Source organism: Macrotis lagotis, chromosome 7, assembly GCF_037893015.1.
Source record: "Macrotis lagotis isolate mMagLag1 chromosome 7, bilby.v1.9.chrom.fasta, whole genome shotgun sequence".
Classification (NCBI taxonomy): domain Eukaryota; kingdom Metazoa; phylum Chordata; class Mammalia; order Peramelemorphia; family Peramelidae; genus Macrotis; species Macrotis lagotis.
Genome location: NC_133664.1, coordinates 100,941,799 through 100,962,427, shown reverse-complemented (window position 1 = coordinate 100,962,427; position 20,629 = coordinate 100,941,799). Strand labels below are relative to the sequence as shown.

The following is a 20,629-nucleotide window of genomic DNA, read 5'->3' as shown; positions in this document are numbered from 1 at the left end:
GTGGGGGGGAAATATTGCACTGTTTTTCTGACAAAGATCTCATTTCTCAAACATAGAAATATGAATCAAATTTACAAAACATAAGAGAAATTTCTCAACTGATAACTGATCAAAAGATATGAAGAGTTCTTTATGAAGTTATCAATGCTATCTATGTCCATAAAGTCCTTTAAATAAAAGAAATGCAAAGTGGATTGGTTGACAGAACAGAAAGGGAAAATAATGTAAAGGAGACATTAATTCACTGTCAGAAGAGTTGTGAGATGATCCCACCATTCTATAGAGGAATGTGGAACCATGTCCAAAGGGCTATAAAACCATGCCTACTCTTTGACATAGCAAGCCACTAATATATTTGTATTCCAGAAGAGATGAAAAACAGGAAGGGAAAGAAACTATACATGAAGGGATATTTATAGCAGCTCTTTTCTGATGGTAAGGAATAGAAATTGAGGGGATGTCAATAAGTTACAGAATTGCTAAAAAAAAGTAGTATATGATTATGATGGAATGTTATTCTACTATAAGAAATAATGAACAGCCCTAAACCAAAATAAGGTCAAAATCGGGCCAGGATTTAGACAAAGTGCGACATCCTAGATCAATTAATAGACCAAGAAATACTCTATCTTTCAGATCTAAGGAAAGCGGAGATATTTTTGTAGAGTGCATTATAAATTGCAAAATCAATGATTTTGATTATATTAAAAAGTTTTTGCACGAATAGAACTAATGCTGCAAAAATTAGAAGGAAAACAGAAAGTTGGGAAACAATTTTCACAACTAGGTCTCATTTCTAAAATATATAGAGAATTGAATCAAATTTATAAGGTTATAAGTCTTTTCTCAATTAATAAGTGGTCAAAGAATATGAACAGTTTTCAAATGAAGAAGTTAAAGCTATATATAATCATATGAAAAAATGCTCCAAATCATTACTGATTAGAGAAATGCAAACTAAAACAATTATGAGGCATCACACCTCATACTTATCAGATTGGCTAAGATGACAAAACAGGAAAAGGATCAATGTTGGAGAGGTTGTGGGAGAATTGGGACATTAATGCATTGTTGGTGGAGTAATGAAATGATCCAAACTTTCTGGATAGTAATATGGAACTATGCCCAAATAGCAATAAAACTGATCATTCCCTTTGACCCCTCAATTCCAAATTCTGGGCCTATATCCAGAAGAAATCATAAAAAATGAGAAAAGTCCCACAAGTTTCAAAATATTCATAGCAGCTCTTTTTAGTTACAAAGAATTGGAAATTGAGGAATTCCCTATCAATTGGGGAATGGCTAAACAAGTTAAGGTAGATGAATGTTATAGAATACTATTGAATGAACAGACTAAAGAAGCATGTTATAAATTACAGGATCTGGTGCTGAGCTAAGGGAGAGAATGTTCTATAAATTAACAAAATTGTGAGTTGATCAACCTTTATGGATGCAGCTCCTCTCAACAGTTCAGAGAATTAGGACAATCCTATTAGACCAACTATGGACAATGTTATCCCCCAGAGGAAGAAAAACAAAACAACAACAAAAAAAAAACCCTTCAGAATCTGACTAAACACTATATTCACTTTTTAAAAATTTCCCTTTTGTATTTCTTTCCTCTTTCACGGTTTTCTTTCTTTTCCTTTAGTTCTAATTTCTCATTCTGAAAATGACAATTCTGTAAATAGGTATATGTATAATAGTTACCTGACTGTTCACCATTGAGGGGAGAAGAGTGGGAAGGGAGGGTGAATGGAAATTATCTAACTTAAAAATATGCAAAATCCATGTGGCTGAATGTTGAAAAAATTTCATAAGAGGTAATTGGAAAAGTAAAATAAAATATCAATTTAAAAAAAAGAAATAATGTGCAGGATGCTCTCAGTATAGCCTGGAAAGATTTACATAAAGAGATGCAATGGGAAATGTACTATATATAAAATAACAGCAATTTTGTAGAATGATCAACTGTGAATGACAGCTTTTCTCAGCAGTGCTGTGATACAAGATAACTCTGAAGGACTTCTCATAAAGAATACTATCCTTCCCGAGAGAGAGAACTGAATGTCTGAATACAGATTGAAGCATACTCTTTTTACTTTATTTTTCATGAAGGTTTCTTTTTTTTGAAGGTGGGAGGCTATGTCTCCTTTCACAACACAACTTTTACCTATATCATATAATTTGTTTATTGGTGTAGGAAGCAGGGAGTGAATTAAGATTTAAAAACTGATATTTAAAAATGAATGTTAAAACTTGTTTTTACATATAATTGGGGAAAACTAAAATTAAAAAATAAACAAAAACCCAAAAAATATTACTTCCTATGAGAAGTCATTAAAAATTGTACCTTCTTGCACTTCAGCAGATATATTCTACCTGCTACTATTTAATTTTAAAATAATAAACAAAAAAGCCTTTTTTTCCTGAGGGGGATTTAACAGCAAATTTTTGTTCTTATTTTACTGGTAAAGCTTTCAAAGGAGGGACAAGGGTTGACTGAATTAACTTGTATCCTTTCAAACTTTATGACTTCACATAATTCAATTATTCTGGTCATAATTTTTATTGTGGGAAAGGGAGGTGATAATGTGTGGAGAGAATAGCTATAAATATTGTTCCTTTGTTTTTCTTTTCATATTCATTTTTCTTAAAAAATCCCGAATGAATCAAAAGAACAATTATCAACACAAAGGCTAAAAGGTAAAAAAAAACAAAACAATGCTTTGGGTAAGCTGAATAGCCTCATTAATCATCTTGTTTCAAAATGAACAGTTCTAGATAAGACAAAGTAAACCCATCTCTCTCAATTTAATTTCTCCCCTCTCTGGCAATGCAGATGGCTCTGCCATAGGCTATGGATAAGAAATCCACCAGTCATTTGGAGCAACAAAAGGGGAAGTGATGAAAGGGAACTGATGAAAAAAATTGTGAGGGAAGGTGTCCTAGCTCTACCAGATCTAAAATTTTACTTTAAAGTGGCAGGCATCAAAACTGTCTGGTACTGGTTAAGAAATAGAATAATGGATCACTGGATAAGGATAGGTTCAAAAGAAGTCACAGTAAATGACTACAGCAATCTACTGTTTGACAAACCCAAAGATATCAACTTCTGGGAGAAGAACTCACTATTTGACAAAAATTGTTTAGAATAATTGGAAAATAGAATGGCAAAAATTAGGCATAGATCCACATCTTACACCCTGTTCCAAAATAAGGTCAAAATGGGTACAGCATTTAGACATAAACAGCTACACCATAGATAAATTAGCAGACCAAGAAATACTCTATCTGGGGGCAACTAGGTGACATAGTGCATAAAGCACTGGCCCTGGAGTGAGGAGTACCTGGGTTCAAATCCGGTCTCAAGCACTTGAAAATTACCTAGCTGTGTGGCTTTGGGCAAGTCACTTAACTCCATTGCCTTGCAAAAAAAAATACTCTATCTGATCTATGGAAAAGGGATAAATTTCTGACCAAACAAGAATTAGAGCACATTATAAACTGCAAAATGAATGATTTTGACCATATTAAATTAAGAAGTTTTTGCACTAATAAAATCAATGCTGCCAAAATTAGAAGGAAAGCAGAAGGCTAGGAAACAGTCTTCATAACTAGGAATTCTAAAGGTCTCATTTCTAAAATATATAGAGAATTGGATCAAATTTATAAGGTCACAGGTCATTCCCTAATTGATAAATGGTCAAAGGATATGAACAGTTTTCAAAAGAAATTAAAGTCATATATATATAATATATATATGAAATAAGGCTCAAAATCATTATTGATTAGAGAAATGCAAATTAAAACAATGAGGTATCATCTCACACCTATCAGATTGGTCAAGATGAGAAAAAGGAGAAATGACCAATACTAGAGTGGTTGTGGGAGGATTGGGACATTGATGTCTTGCTGCTGAAGCTGTGAATGGATCCAAGCATTCTAGAGAGAAATATGGAACTATGCCCAAAGAGCAATAAAATTGTTTATGCCCTTTGACCCAGCAGTTCTAATTCTAGGTCTATATCCAGAAGAAATTATAAAAAAAAAAAAATGGGAAAAGTCCTACATGTTCCAAAATAGCAGCTCATAGCAGCTCTTTTTTGTAGTGGCAAAGAATTGGAAATGGAGAGGATGCCCATCAATTGGTGAATGGCTAAACAAGTTATGGTACATGATTATTATGGAAGCTATTATTCTATAAGAAACCATAAGTGATCAGACTCTAGAGAAACATGGAATGACTTATAGGATCTGATGCCAAGTGAAGGAAGTAGAACTAAGAGAACAGTGTATGCATCAACAACTTTGTGAGATAAACAATCTTGATGGAAGCAGCTCCTCTCAGAAGTTCAGCAAACTAAGACAACTATATTAGACTATGAACAATGTTATCCCCATCCAGAGGAAGAAAAACAAAACACATGCAAAAAAAACCAACCCTTCAGAATCTGATGAACACTTTAAAAAATTATTTCTTATGTATATCTTTCCCTTAATCCTAATTCCTCATACCCAAAATACTATTTTGTAAACATGTTTATCAAAATATGTATGTACAATGCTAATTTGACTGTTCACTTCTGAGGAAAGGGAAATGGGAAGGCAGGGTGGAAGGAAATTTTGTAACTTAAAAAATATACATGTGTATATAGATTGAAAATAAATAAATTTTATTAAAAAAAATCCACCAGTCAACACTGTCCCTTTTAAAATAAATCTCATTATTGATGTAAAGAAAAAATCCAATGCAGATATTATACTTATAAATCAAAAAGAGCATCCCAGTTCCAACTCACAAAAATAACAGAAGAATAATGTAAATTAGACATAGATGTACTGTGGATTTGTGGCACATTCAACAGAGTCTATTAAAGTCAGTTCAAGAAGACCAACTTCATATCCTGCTTCATTCACTAGTTCTGTGGTCCTAGACCAGTTATAACTTTTCTCAGTTTTAGTTTTATCATTTATAAAATGGTAATAAGAAACAGCATCTACCTTACAGGGTTTTGTGACCATCAAAATGAGATAATATATGTAAATAACTTTATAAACCTATATTATATTAGTATTCATTGCTAAAATTTATTAAGTATCTGAAGATTCTTTGAGCTTAAATCATATAAAAGAGACCTCTCTATTCTGAAGCAAATATTAAACATTTCCCTCTGTCTGACACATAGGCAATTTGTTTCTTTCATGGTTAGCAGTATCTAATTATGTATATAAGAATGGGAAGTCTTTGCGGGATTTTCATTAACTTTTGTAAAATTTCAAGCATCAAATGATTTCAATTCTAAAAAGATAGTGAAACATGATTGCTCCAGACTGACTTACCACATCACATTACTGACATGGTGAGCTTGTAATATACTAAACTGGAACTTTTTTTTCAGAGTGATTAAAATGATTTTTATTAAGATATCTTAAGAAAATGGCACACCTCTCTCATGGTGGGAGAGAAGGAAGGGGGCAACCCCAAAATACAAGCTCTTTTATGCAGTTTGAAAGGCTTTGTTCCTGTCCCTTCATGCCAACCATAGGTTGGAGTCACAAATCTAATTGATACATTGGTTCCTATACATTTCCCCTTATATAATAAGAACAGATAGATCTCCTTGAGCATGCACAAAGGAGAAGGTCAAGACTCTAGGTTAAGTTAAAAGCAGGTTGGGCAATCTTATCAGTTTTTGATCAGATTTGAGGTCACCTGCCCATAAGGCCCAGTCTTTGTAATGTAAAGTTACAATGCTCCCTTCACATTCTTGTGGAACCCAAACACCCACATTTTCCTCACAATTTCCCCATTCTCTTTTATAATAAAAATTTGGGTTCCACACCTTATTAGTGATTTCTTTCTTAAATCACAACCCTTGTTACTGACATAACTATTAACTTTCTTCTATCAAGATTTTTACTTCTTTGCCATTAGAGCTGAATACCCCTCCTAATTTGCTGATAGAATTTTGTACCATTTGAGTTATTAACTGGATCATACATGGCAGACAAACATGGATAACAGGATTATCCCACTTAAGATCAATAGTAAGATACCCAGCAGCTGTTTCCACCATGAACCAGTAAACCTATTCTTCCAAGAGATACTAAACATGCTTGTCCACATTCGAATTGGAACATGTGCCAATTTTCTGATATTGCTGGTTACCTCCTTTACCACCTGCCCACTGTCATGTCATCTATCTTTAGACAACAACTTGATAAGTTGAGTTTACCACAGATACATCCTTCTTCAGCCAACAGGTAGTCTAATACCAATCTATGTTGAATAATTATCTCTTGTTTGCATGGCTTGGTTAGACAGCAAGTCCAAGGCCCTAGTTGTTTAGCAATTATTTCCATTGCAGCTTGGAGTCTTATTAGTCTACTCAGGGTATAAATTGGGGTTTGATAGTCCTAACTCCCATTTTGTGACCAGGAAGTAGGCCCTTAAGTCAAGATAACAATTCCCTGACCCACCCTTTGGACAAATGGGTGTAGGCAGTAGTCCCACCAATTAAATAATGTCCCTTTATTGCTGGTTGGTCTTCCAGGAATATGGTTTCTAACAAATGAATAATACTGTTCATCCTTATTTCCAAGTGGACCTCTAAAATAGGACATATAATCATCATGATAATAAGGTACATTTCCAAAGTTACTGGACATCCTTCCACTAACTTTAGGGAAGGTTCAATATGATTGTCAGGATGGTATTCTGCTCTCCTAAGAAAAGAGATATCAAGATAGAATTATATCTATTTGAAGACCTTCCTCCCAAATATTGTTAGTATAAGGAAAAAGAAAGTTGTTCAAATTATGCTTCTGATTGCTATCCTTTACCAGAGCAGTGTCCCCAACATATGTATCCAAAACATAAGTCTTTCCACCAAATACCAGTTACACAAAAAACACATTTAGTGGGTGCCAACTAAACCCATTTATGTAAGTGAAGAGGAAACAAATCAGAGAGAGTAGAAAGTACAGAATATATGAGATGAGGAATACAATGAATGAGTTCTCCCTTTGGAAACAAGCTATTTCAGCTATATCAAGTAATAACACTGATGTACAGAAAGCTCCCATAAATTTCTAGTGAAATAAGTTAAGTATAGATATATATATTCAAGGTACTGACTCCTCTATATTTGGCTTTCTCTCCCTTCCAGGCTTCTTCCTGAAGTTATTCTCTCTTTCTCCTGGGTTTTAAAAGGAATCTGAAACCATATCAACTATTTTGAAGATGAAAGACTAAGGTTTCTCCTTCCCAGCTCTTGGTAATTCTGAGCTTCATGTAGGCTAAAATTAATAAATAATGAATCACATCAATGAAAAGAATCTTATGTAAATGGATTGCACTAATTTTTAAAAATGTATTTTTGGTTTACCCTTTTTCTGTTTTGTTAATGCATAGTTTTAGAAATAAAATTTCCCTGCCAAGAATGTTTTAGCCAAATTCCAAAAGCTTTATGCTGTTTTATCACTGTCATTTCTTTTATAGTTATTTGTTTCTCTGATTTAGTCTTTGACACATTCTTTAGTATTTCATTAATATATCTTCATTTTGTTTCTGTCTTTTCTGTTTGTATTCTCTAAAATAATAACTTTTTATTCCATCTATAAACATTTATAGTAGTTCTGCTATTTTACATTTATTAGTAGCATAGCTCTCTTTTAATATATAGGAAATTTTTAAAAGTTAAGGTGAGGGGGTGGCTAGGTGACACAGTAGATAAAGCACCAGCCCTGGAGTCAGGAGTACCTGGGTTCAAATCCAGGCTCTCCGACACTTAATAATTACCTAGCTGTGTGGCCTTGGGCAATTAACCCCATTTGCCTTGCAAAATCCTAACCAAAAAAAAAATGTTAAGGTGAAGCTGAGAAATTCTTTATAGCAATCCTGTTTAGAAAAAGCCATGAATTTTAACTCTAATTGCTCCTGTACTTAAAATTTTTATATTTTCCCTACTATTGATCTATAAATTAGATTATAATAGAGGGTTATCAAAATCCTTGCTATTTCAGTTACTATGTATGTCTTATAAGTGCATCAATTTTTTTCTTTATGAATTTAAATGTTAAGATATTGGGATCATATAAATTTCATATTCACCTTAATATATTGCATATGGCTCATTTCCTCATAATTTTATTTATTTATATCTTTATATAGTGAAATTTTGTATCATCAATGTCCATCTCCTCTACAATATCTTTAGCTCATTATAATAATAATAATTATCATTATTTTTTTATTTTCCTTTACCTCAGCTTCCTCTGGCAGAAATGGAGCATTCTGTGCTTGTTGCAATGGAATGATGTGGTACTAAATATTGCAAATATAATTTCTTTGTAGTTACAAAAGAATATCACATAAGTGATAAATGCATCCTATTTATCAATAAGTTACCTTACATTGGGGCCCACACAATTGCTATTTGTTCAGAGCCCCCTCCCCATCAGCTGTCTGCAGTTATCAAGAGAGAAGTCAACATTCTTGAATTCCTTAAAATTAAATCTACATTTTTAATATAAATTAATCATAAGACTCTTATTTAAACATTTCATTTCCCTTAGAACAAGAGTAAAATGAAAATAGCACTATCTTTATATTTCTGTCTCCCAGACTTCTTTCCTGAAACCTCTCAGAATTCAATCTCATACATATGATACATATAAAACCCAAATGCAATTACCACTAAACTCCGCAACAGTTTAGTTTGATAAAACCTTTAAAGTATCTTATACAGAGAATCCAGCACTCACATTCCAAAAGCTCCATGCAAAATAAAAATACAATTGTTAGCATTATTAGGCTTAACATTAAAATGGTATCAGTAAACATTGCTGAAAACATAGGTATTTCTCTTCTTAGTAACACAGTACCACTTCTCTTTAACCCAAAGGCATTACAATAAAGTTTAAATTCCCAAAACACTTTAACAATCTAGGTTATTTAATTCCACCCATTCTGTACAAATGTTGTCAGAATGTTACAACACTAATATCCCTCTTTTAAACCTTCAACAGTGAGAGTCATTACTTTTAAGGCCACGTGGTCAGAGCAAACATTCATTAAATATGATTTCCATTCAATTAACATATATATGCATGTTTCCCAATAAAATATACTGCCTGTGGAGGAATCTCTTTCCCTTTAAGGCTTAAGTACTTGAAGTCTTTTGCCCAACCCCCCACACTCCTCAGCTGAACTCAGTCTGGAATTTAAGTCTTAACAAGATGGTGATGGGAGCAAGACCATGTGTCCAACCCACCACCCCCTTCCCCAACCCAGGGAGGATGCAAGGGATCTTTCCCAAACACTCATATGGATAAGAAATCTTTCCTCCTATAACTTAAATGTTCCCTTATATGTTCTGGCTTAAACTCTTCTAAACTCTCCCAAAACTACAGCTTTTTCTCCTTAAGAATCCCCCCTCCCCTTTTCTCTTTAATGTGCACAAGTATAGCTACTAGTGGGGGAAGGGCTGATCTCCAAGTAGAGGCCACTGCACACCTACTTCCTTCTCCCACACCTTCTGAAACTCCTCGGACCAACTCCCAGATCCCCCATTTTAAAACTTAAGCTGAATCTCCCTATCCAGAAATTCCTAAAACAGACACACTACACAGGACATAGAACAACAAACACACAAACACATACACACGCACACACACACACACACACTCCCACAGGAACATTCAAATTCATTCACACAGCATTGGTTCCAATCAGCTTCCTTGGCTCCCTTGTCCCCCAAGTCTGGACACAATCTTCTCCCTTCAAGATTTTGGGGAAATTGCTGGAGAGGGACCCCAAATCCCCCTCCTTCAGGGCACCCTATCAACCTCTAGCCTCTCCTCTGGGATAATCTCCCACCTGGAGGACTTCTCAGCCAGTCCAGGGTGGTTCTGGCCACCAATGCCACCCTGGAAATTTCCCCTTTACCAAGGTTCTACTCCCAAACATTTTAATCACTCTTGGCTCCATACCCAGGCCAATCTTCCCAGGAATATTTGAGATGTTTTCCTAGCAAATGACCAAGAAAGTGGGCTTGAAATCAAGCCATTTGCATGCATTATTTTCTTGTGTTTTTCCTGGAAAATACCAGGAAGAGATTTACATTAATCTCTTGAGATGAACCCCCAAGTTGATATAAATGGCTCAAAATACTTAGTCCAGAGTCATTAAAATTGTTTTTATTAAGATATCCTAACAAAATGGACCACCTCTCTCTCATGGTGGGAGAGAGGGGATAGAACTCTTTCATAACAGCAGCTGCACACCTTTCTCAATCTTATTCTTAGGAAACTGATTTTTTTTTTTGTTTAAGTGCAAGAATAGATTTATCCCCACTTTATTCTCTCTTAATAAATTCTGCCCAGTGACTTTGTTGTCAAGATTGTTTGTGTCTTTACTATCAGTCAATCTGTGTTACTTGAAAATTTTATGAGTATAACATCTATACCTTTATCAAAATTTGTGATAAAAGAATACTAAACAGCATAATACAAGTGACAGATTGTTGGGGTACTGGCTCTTTCTGTACCTTTGGAAATGAACCATTACCAGCTACTCTGAGTCTGGCCAGTTAACCAATTTTGCCTCCATCCAATGTTACTTTACATCTCTCTGAGATATTTAATCAAAAGTTTTTTTCCCTCCTAAAATTTTGGTAAACTCTATAATAATACTGCCTTCATCTATTATTAATCCTATTTTTGTTTTTTTGCTTTGTTTTGTTTTTCGAAAGGTAAGGGGGTTAGGTGATTTGTCCAGGGTCACACAATTAAGAAATAGGTATCTAAGTCCACATGTGAACTCAAGTCTTTCTGACTCCAGGGCCAGTTCTCTATCCACTGTGCCAATTAGCTGCCCAAGTAATCCTATATTTTTCAAAAATTGAAATTTGTCTAGAATAACCTATTTTCAATGAAGTCACATTGACTCTTGTAATCACTAAATATTTGCCACCTCTTCAATTTTCCAATGGTGAACTTCTTCAGTAATATAAGACAAGCTTGCTGGCCTATAGATAGTAAAATACCATCTTCTCAACATTGATATTGCAGTATCTTTCCCATTTTCCACTATCTTTCAAATACAACTGACAATGACTCAGAAGTTACATCTCCTAGTTATTTTAGGACTTAAGGATATAGTTTATCCGGGCCAGGTGATTTTAATTTATCAAGGGCAGCTTCCTATCTCTTTATTTATTTTGGGAATTATCTCCCTGTTAGTCATTTTTGTTCTATGATTTCCAGGGCAAAGGCCATTCTCTTTTAAGAGAGAAAAATACAAAGAAAATAACAGTATATCTGCTCATTATGTTATCCTTGTCTTATCCACTCTAAGCAAACTGTCTTGTCTTTCTCATTTTTTCCCCTCTAAAAAACTGCTCTTTTTGTTGCCTTTGGTTTATTTTGCCAGTCTCAGTTAATTCTGAGATTTAACAATCTTGGCATATTTCCAGTATTGTGTAATACTATTACATTCATATTTTGACCTGGACTTAATTAATTCTGTTTTCTGCACTTATCTTTTTCACATCTATGTAGGCTGGTGAATTCCCTGATCATCCTCACTGGTCTCTCTAAGAATATTCCATTTTTTCCTCTCATTAAAACTATGTCTCTTTGTGTCTTCAGAAATTCATTGTCTGACTTCTGAAACCATTTGTTCCCTGAAATCCTTCCCATCATACTTCTGAATTATTTGAAATCTTAGTTTAAGGTGCATCTCATACTATGTCCAGATTTCCTTTCCTTCTTTATGACAAATTCTGAGATAAAGACATCACTTTTCCTTCAAGGATAAGAGCATCCTCCCTTCCCCTCCCCCCAATCAACCACTTTGACTCCTTTATAGTTCGTGGGTGTCTTTGAATTTTCCATGTTCATTTTCTTACTTTTCATTAATATTCCATTAGAAAATCTGTATAGAATTCTCCAAACAATAGGTGCTCACTTTGTTTCAAATTGCTACCACAAAAAACAAAGCCACTTTTTTGATAAGTTTTGCATCTACATTATTTCTTTCTTAACCCATTCCTCATTTCCTACTAAAATTCTGAGTGACAAGCCTCTATACTGATGCAAAAGTTGTTATCCTTATATTTTTCTGTATTTCCATTCATTCCACATGTTAGCCATAGCTGTGACCACACAATGGAAGTCTATCAGTTACATTTGACGTCTAAAATCAATTGGCTATGCCCCATCTCTGACCACCTCCCTTTTAACTTACTTTCTACTTCCATACTCACTGGATCATCTGTTTACCTTTGTTTGACTTTCTAATTTCCCAATGTCTATCATTTATTCATCTTCTAACTACACTGGATTTCCTGTAAGGCTTGGATTCCAGAGGTAATAATTTTAATTCTTCCCTCATTAACATTCCAGATTCCACTGGATTTCTATATGGCACATATCCCCAAGTCCAGATCCAAATAACTTACTACTTTTATCTTGGGGTTTTTTTTTTATAGGAAGGAGACAATTTGAAATTAGGTTATCTCAAAGTTCCCTGCAATTCTGATGATAATCATATTCTAAAACACTAAGCCATATAAATTTGGGCCACTAAATTCTTAAAAGATAATTTCACTTATGTTCATGAATTATTTTACACTTCTTTTGTGATTCTCTCGCACAATTTGCACATTGTTGTTCCAAACAGTCACTTTTATTTCTACCAAATGCTAATACTACCTTAGATTCTACTCTTCATAAACATTTTTTTTTCCAAAGTGAAATATCACAGGATCACAGATTTAGAGAGATAAAGCACTTCAGAAGTAATTGGGTCAAAAAATGCCCAAATCCAATTTATAGGTAAGGATTGTCACATCTTGATTGCAGTGAATCTGTGCAACCAATGATGCCATAGTTGATTTTCTCCTATGTCTGGCCTCTCCCTAAAGGACTCAATATATATATACATATATATGTATAATATATATATATGTATGTATAATATTTTAAAATTGATCGAAGGTAGGGGTTATGATTTATTCATCATATATTAATTATTAATTAATTCTTGTACTTAGCTAACAGAATCAAGACTTCATGACTGGCATGTAGTGTAGTAAGTACTCAGTAAATGTTCTTTAACCGAATCAATCCCATCATCCTTTCCTCCTCAGTCATCCCCTAACCATAGTGTTTCTTCTCTGTTTCACAAGATCCTTCTCCCTTGCCTTCAAACTTTCTTCCAACTGAAAATATATGTAATGTACTTTATCTCTCAGGAAACTTATTTTGGTCTTTCCATTTCACTGTCAAAATTCTGAAACATGGGTTGTACATTTATACTATCATATTTTCTAGATCTACCCCGTTACTCTTTTTAATGTGATGCACCTTGGTTTCATTAAACTGAATAAATTGCACTTACATAATTCATCAATGAATTCTTAGGCAACTTGCCTAATATAGCAACCAGTTCTAAGATGCTCTTCTTCCTGCACCTATTCCTTGCATTCTTTAAATTCTCACTGTGCAATCCTAGTTAGTCTGATACAATGGTTCTCAAATTTTTCAAGTGGTAAAATTCTATATTTTAAACAAAACTTCCAAATAACCCTGGAAATATAATCTACTGTAAAAATGACTATTAAGGGGGGGCAGCTAGGTGGCGCAGTGGATAGAGCACCGGTCCTGGAGTCAGGAGTACCTGAGTTCAAATGCAGCCTCAGACACTGGATAATTACCTAGCCGTGTGGCCTTGGGCAAGCCACTTAACCCCACTGCCTTGCAAAAACTAAAAATAAAAAAAGATGACTATTAAGAAGCAATATAAGGTTCACTGAAACAAATGCACCTTGGATTTCTTGCAGTGGAACAGTTCAAGAAAAACCAGTCAAGCATATTCTCATACTTTGGTTTATGGTTTCTTGACTAATGTCCCTGCCTCCAATATCTCACTTTTCCAAATCATTTGACAATTGCTCATATCCTCGACATGTCTTACATTGTTCGTAATGATTACATTCTTATAAAACTTTGCATATGTAAGTCTTTTCTGCCTAATTATACTTTAAGGTCCTTGAAAAGAGATACTGTGGCTTATTTTTAATTGGCTTAACATTAGGTGACAAAATACTTCTCTAAATTCTGAGGAGGTAGCCTGACTACTATTATCTTCATTTTATAGAAGATGAGGTCCATAGAGATGACACAAATGTATAACTTGCAGTGACTTAATTGAAAATCAAAACCAGTTTCCTCATTTATAAAAGAGAGAGATAGTAGTTCTTCTCTAAGAATGACTGTTGTAAAGATGAAATAAGATAACTTTTGTAAATTACCTTGCAAACCGTAGTTAAATATCAGTTTTGTTGTTTTCATTATTTAAGTTTTCCTTAGCCACAATGAGTGAAGAGACAGAGTAAGGGCTGGGAGTAGTATTTTATATCTTTTGACTGAAATTCAAGGTTTTTGCTTTCCACTAAACCATATTGCACAATAGTAGGAAAATTCCCTATCAATCAATTAACTGAGTCCAAAGCATTTATTATTATTAAACACCAACCATATGTGAGGGGTCTGTACTAAGCTCCAGGGATACACATACTAAAATGTCAAACCTCTACTCTTTCAAAAAATTTTACCAATTAAGAGAACAATATACACATTAACAACAACATTATGAGATGGACAAACCTGATGGAAGCAGCTCCTCTAGGCAGTTCAGAGAACTAGGACAACCCTATTAGGCTAGCTATGGATGTCATCCCCATCCAGAGGAAGGAAACCAAAACAAAACAGAATCTGAGGAACACTATGTTCACTTTTAAAAAAAAATTATCTTTTACGTATTTTCTTTCCCTTAATCCTAAATGACTAATCTGTAAACATGCTTAATACAAATGTGTAAGTACAATATTAACCAGACTGTTCCCTGCTGAAGGAAGAAGAATGGGAAGGGACGGAGGAAGGAAATTTTGTAACTTAGAAATATACACAGGCATATGGATGAATGTTAAAAAAAAACCTCTAAAACTTTCATATCATATATTTGGAAATGTAAAACAACAATTAAAATTAAAAAATATTTATATCTGTCAAGAACAAGTATTTCAAAAAAAGTATTTCATAGACTTTTTCAGTTGTAAGGTACATATGAGAGCAAATATCCAACTTTTTATTTTTAAAAGGCAGGACAGACAATAGGAAAGTGACTTCTTTCAGGTCAGAGAACAAGCTTGCAGTCTTGGATAGTACAGGTACAATGAAAAAATGCAAACTTTTTCAAAGTAGTAAGGTTCAGATCCTTCCTCTTAAGAGCTTACCATCTGTGTGAATTTGCTACAAGCCATTTAACTTCCCTGGACCTGAGATTCCACAAATGTAAAATGAAGGAGAAGGATTAACAGACTTTGGGACTTACTAGGAAATTTCATCTATACCAGTTCTTAATCTTATAATTTTTTTTTCTAAGACAGAAACCTCTATTTCAGAAGAATTAATTTCTTTTGAAATTCTATGCATTTTATGCAGTTGCAAACATTATTCTAAGAAAGTATTCATGGGCTTCACAAGTTCCCCAAAGTAGTCCCTGAACCCCCCCCCCCCATTAAGAAATGATGTTCTACACTAACCCTCACCATAAAAATGGCAGACAGAAGTAAGGAAGTTGAGCTTTTTCCAGCTTCCTTCTGAAATGACTTAAATGAAGTTTCTAAACAGACTCTGGGCTGACAGAACCCACAAAAATATGGAGTGAAACTATTTTTCAGTTCAAGATATTCTGAAGAGACTTTAGGAAAGGTCTGTCTATACTTGAGTAAAAAGCCCAATCTCAGTTAAGTGTAGAGAAGCCAGTGGGAAGCTCTTAGCCACATCACAGATCAGTACCCAGTGCCCCTGGGTCTCAGCTTGGCATGCCAGCAGCACAGAAGGCTAGCTGAGCCCCAGCTCCAGAACACTGGGGCAGGCAGGACTGGGTGGGGTTACTCCAACAAAAAGACTAAGGCCCCAATGTACAAGGCTAGTGAACACATACTTGGTCCCCAGAACAAGAAGGATAGAAGTAGTCCACGTGTGCTCCATGAGAAGAGGTTTTTCTTTTTTCTTTTTCTTTTTTTTAAAGTGAGCAAAAAATCAAAAAGAGTCCTAACCACAGAATGCTACTATGGAAAAAGAGATCAAAATGCCATCCCAGAAGAGGAAAGTGGCAAAATGCCTATATGTGAAGCTTTAAAAGGGGTTTTAAACTTTTCTCAAGTCCAAAAAGTCCTCTTGGAAGAGCTCAAAAAAGGGATTTTTAAACATCAAGTAAGAAAGAAGAAAAAAACTGGGAAAAGAAATGAGTTATGCAGAATTAAGAAAAATTGTAAAAGCAAGCACAAAAATTGATTCAAGAAAACCATTTTCTTAAAAAAATAGAATTGACAAAATAAAAAAGTACTGAAGAAAAAATGCTTTTATAAAAGTGGCCAAATGGAAAAGAGGATCAACAGCTAAAAGAAGAAAATAAATATGTCAAACAAAATCAAGACACAGGAAAAATAGAAGAAAGTGTAATGTACCTCATAGAAGCAAAAAAAAAACAACTTTCCTAGAAAATGGTTTCAGGAGAAATCATTGGAAGAATTATTGAAGTACCTGAAAGCCATGATCAAGAAAATACAATATATTTCTGGAAATTTCCAGGAAAACTGTTCCAATGTCCTACAAAAAAGAAAATGAAATAATCCTTGAAATAATTCACCAAACATCTCCACAGAGAGATCTCAAAATGAAAGGAAAAGTAGTCAAATTCCAGAATTATAAACCCAAGGAGAATATACTGCAGCCAGAAGGAAACAATTCAAACAACAGTGAACCACAATCAGGAGCACATAGGATTTAGCAGCTTCAACTAGAAGATCAGGTTCAACATTAAAAGAAGGAATTGATCTAGAAAAGCTATTCACAAAGGCAAAGGAGCTTAGATTACAAGAATCAACTACCCAGCAATACTGAGAATGTTTCAAGGTGTGGTGGGGGAAATGGATATTCAATGAAATAGGGGACTTTCAAGCCTTTTAGATAAAGACAATAGCTGAACAGAAAATCTGATCTCCAAACAGAAGACTCAAGAGATGCATAAAAAGATAAAAAAAAAACACATCATTCTGTAAGATTAAAAGATTTATATCCCTAAGTGGGGAGATAATATTCTTTGTTGCATCTATTATGACAGTTAGAAGGAGTATACTTATTCAGAGCATATGGGGATAACTTTTTTTTGATGTGATATCATTAAAAAAAAGACAAAGAATGGAAAAAAAAGGATTGTATTTCAAGAAGGGGAAATGCAAAATAGGGTAAATCACATCACATGAAGGAAGAGAGGGAAAGAAGGGAAGGGTGAGCATTGATTGAAGCTTAATTCTCATGATCTGACTCAAAGAGGGAATAAAATACACTCCCCATTGGATTTAGATATTTATCTTAACCTACAAGAAAGTAGAAGGAGAAAGAAAGGTGAAAGAGGTGTTGACAGAAAGGAGAGCACAAAGGAGAAAGAAAAGGGAAGAATGGTAGGAGAGCAGAATCAGAGAGGGCAGAAGAACAAGAAAGAAAGAAAAGAGAAGAATGATAGAAGGGATGAGAGAGGGCAGAAAGAGGAGAAAGAAATGGGAAGAATGATAGAAAGAGCAGGATGAGAGAGGACAGAACGAGGAGAAAGAAATGGGAAGAATGATAGAGCAGGATGAGAGAGGGCAGAAAGAGGAGAAAGAAATGGGAAGAATGATAGGGCAGGATGAGAGAGGGCAGAAAGAGGAGAAAGAAATGGGAAGGATGATAGAGCAGGATGAGAGAGGGCAGAACGAGGAGAAAGAAATGGGAAGAATGATAGGGGAGCAGAATGAAGGAAAGCAGAAGAATGAGAAAGGAGAAACAAAAGAGAATGATAGAAGAGAGCAGAAGGAGAAAAAATGGGAAGAATGATAGAAAGAGCAGGATGAGAGAGGGCAGAAGGAGAAAGAGATGGGAAGAATGATAGGGGAGCAGAATGAAGGAAAGCAGAAGAATGAGAAAGGAGAAACAAAAGAGAATGATAGAAGAGACCAGAAGGAGAAAAAATGGGAAGAATGATAGAAAGAGCAGGATGAGAGAGGGCAGAAGGAGAAAGAGATGGGAAGAATGATAGGGGAGCAGAATGAAGGAAAGCAGAAGAATGAGAAAGGAGAAACAAAAGAGAATGATAGAAGAGACCAGAAGGAGAAAAAATGGGAAGATTGATAGAAAGAGCAGGATGAGAGAGGGCAGGAGAAAGAGATGGGAAGAATGATAGGGGAGCAGAATGAAGGAAAGCAGAAGAATGAGAAAGGAGAAACAAAAGAGAATGATAGAAGAGACCAGAAGGAGAAAAAATGGGAAGAATGATAGAAAGAGCAGGATGAGAGAGGGTGGAAAAAGAAAGAAGAGAGAGAAAAGTGACATGATAAAAGGGAAGGAAGACTGAGGAAGATGTTGCTTAGAAGCAAACTACTCGTGAGGAGGGAAAGAATGAACGGAGGGAAAAGTATAAAATGGGGAAAAACCGGATGGAGGGCTTTGGAGAACTGGTGATCATAACTGGGAATGTGGATGGGATGGGAGGAAGAACACTTTACAAACTTTAGAAACTTTACAAAAATAAATACTGAAAATGGAATAACCTTTAACCCAATTTCTATAAAGCCCATTCTCACACAAGCGGAGTCAGTTCTTGGCGCCCTCTGAGCACAGCCCGCTCCCACACGGCCGCCGCAGCCTTCTTAGGAAGTGGATCCCTTTCTCCCATGAATGGAAGCTTCTAGAAGCACGGTCACGTGGTGCTACATGGAGTAGTTCTAGGGCCCCGCCCAAGGAGGCGGAAGGATCTGCACCCGGACGCAGCACTCCCCCGAGACAAAGGCGCGCGCAGGCCGGCCGGGCCTAGGTTCCGGGGGCGCCGGGGGAGGGCGCGGGCGCAGGATCCCCGCGGGGGTGAGGCGGCTCGTCACGTGGCCCGCGCCGCAGCATCAACAGAGGCGGCCGCGGCGCCACGAGGCGGCTGTGGGCGGGGCCGCGACGCCCCGGAGGCCGTGAGCGTGGCCGGCGCCGCGCGCCCCCGCGGCAGCGCCCCGCCGTCTCCTCCCGGGCCACCGTCCGAGGAGCGCCCCGGGCCGGGCAGCATGGACCTCCCGCTCTCCGGCGCCAGCCGCTACCAGGCGCTGGCTGAGGAGGAGGAGGAGCAGGAGCAGCGGCCCGCGGCCGCCCCGGGCCCGGCCTTCCCCGAGTGGAGCCCCTCGCCTCCTCCCTACGGGCCGGCCCCCAAAGCCGAGGTGCCGCCGCCCTACAGCGTGGCCACGGCCCTCCCCAGCTACGCCGAAGCGGAGCGGGCCAAAGCGGCGGCCCCGGGCGCCTCCGGGGAGCCCCGGCCGGCCGAGGACAGCGCCCGCCCCGGCCAGGCCCGCGAGCAGCTGCGCCTGGGCGGCGACGGCGCCTTCGTGGCGGCCTTCCTCACCTCCTTCATCTTCAACTGGGTGGGCTTCTGCCTCGCCTTCTCCGTCACCACGTCGGTGGCCGGCCGCCACGGCGCGCTGTGCGGCTTCGGCCTGTCCTTGACCAAGTGGACGCTCATCGTCAGGTTCTCGGACTACTTCACCGGCCACTTCCACGGCCAGTACTGGCTCTGGTGGCTCTTTCTCCTGCTCGGCCTCCTGCTTTTCGTCAGAGGATTTTGCAGCTACCTTCGAGTCAGGAGCCTGGCCCACACCTGGGCCGCCTGCCCGCGCACAAGATTTATCTTCTCCGACTAAGACCCGTCCTTGGTGTCCTCTGCCCCCAGAAGCCCCAGAGGACCTCCTCGTTCTCCAGCTGCGTGGGGTGGGAGACCACTAATAATAGAGGATGAAAGAAATAGAGGCTTCCAAATAAATGACAGGGTGGCCTTATGCCTAAATCTCACGGTCATTGCCTTAAACTTTTATCTTTTAGTTTTTGCCATATGTGTTAGTTGGAAGGGAGACCTGACATTAAATATCATGAGGTAATGATAGAGGATGAAAAAAAGTATGAATAAGCCTTTATGATATATATATGTATATATTCTTTTTAATCTTATAAAGGAAAGGTATATTGTATATGTGAAATACTTGTTGATGCAAAACTTGTCAGATTTTTTTTCCCTAAATTACCAGATGAGCTCATTACTTAGGTTAACTCAATAGGCTCACTTTAATAAACTCACATCCAGAAGATGATAATGTGCATAGAAAGTGCCTTAAAGAAATTTGCAACACTAATTAAAGGAAGGTGGTGGTTTGCTTTTTTTTATATATACTTTGGACCAGTCATGCCAAAATGACTTCCGTGCAAAATTCGTCTCTTGTTTTCCAAATAATGTGTATCACAAAGTGTGGAGCCATGTTTTAAGAATAGACCATTATTGGAATTCAGAAACTAAAAGCACTTTGTAACGTATGAAGAATTTCTTTATCAAGCTACATTTTTTTTTACCAAATAGTTCTCTTTCAATTTGACTTCAGTTCTTCATAATACAATAAAAACCATCATTTTATAAAATTTATCTCTTATGTACCTTGTTTCCTTAAATCTAATTCTTCGTACCAAAAATGACTAATCTGTTAACATTTAT

General features: G+C 36.7%; 1 pseudogene; it reads left to right on the top strand.

Moving 5' to 3' along the window:
* Positions 1 to 18,917: 18,917 nt before the first annotated feature.
* On the top strand, positions 18,918 to 19,933 carry LOC141493749 (NEDD4 family-interacting protein 2 pseudogene; annotated as a pseudogene).
* The last annotated feature ends 696 nt before the right edge of the window (positions 19,934 to 20,629 follow it).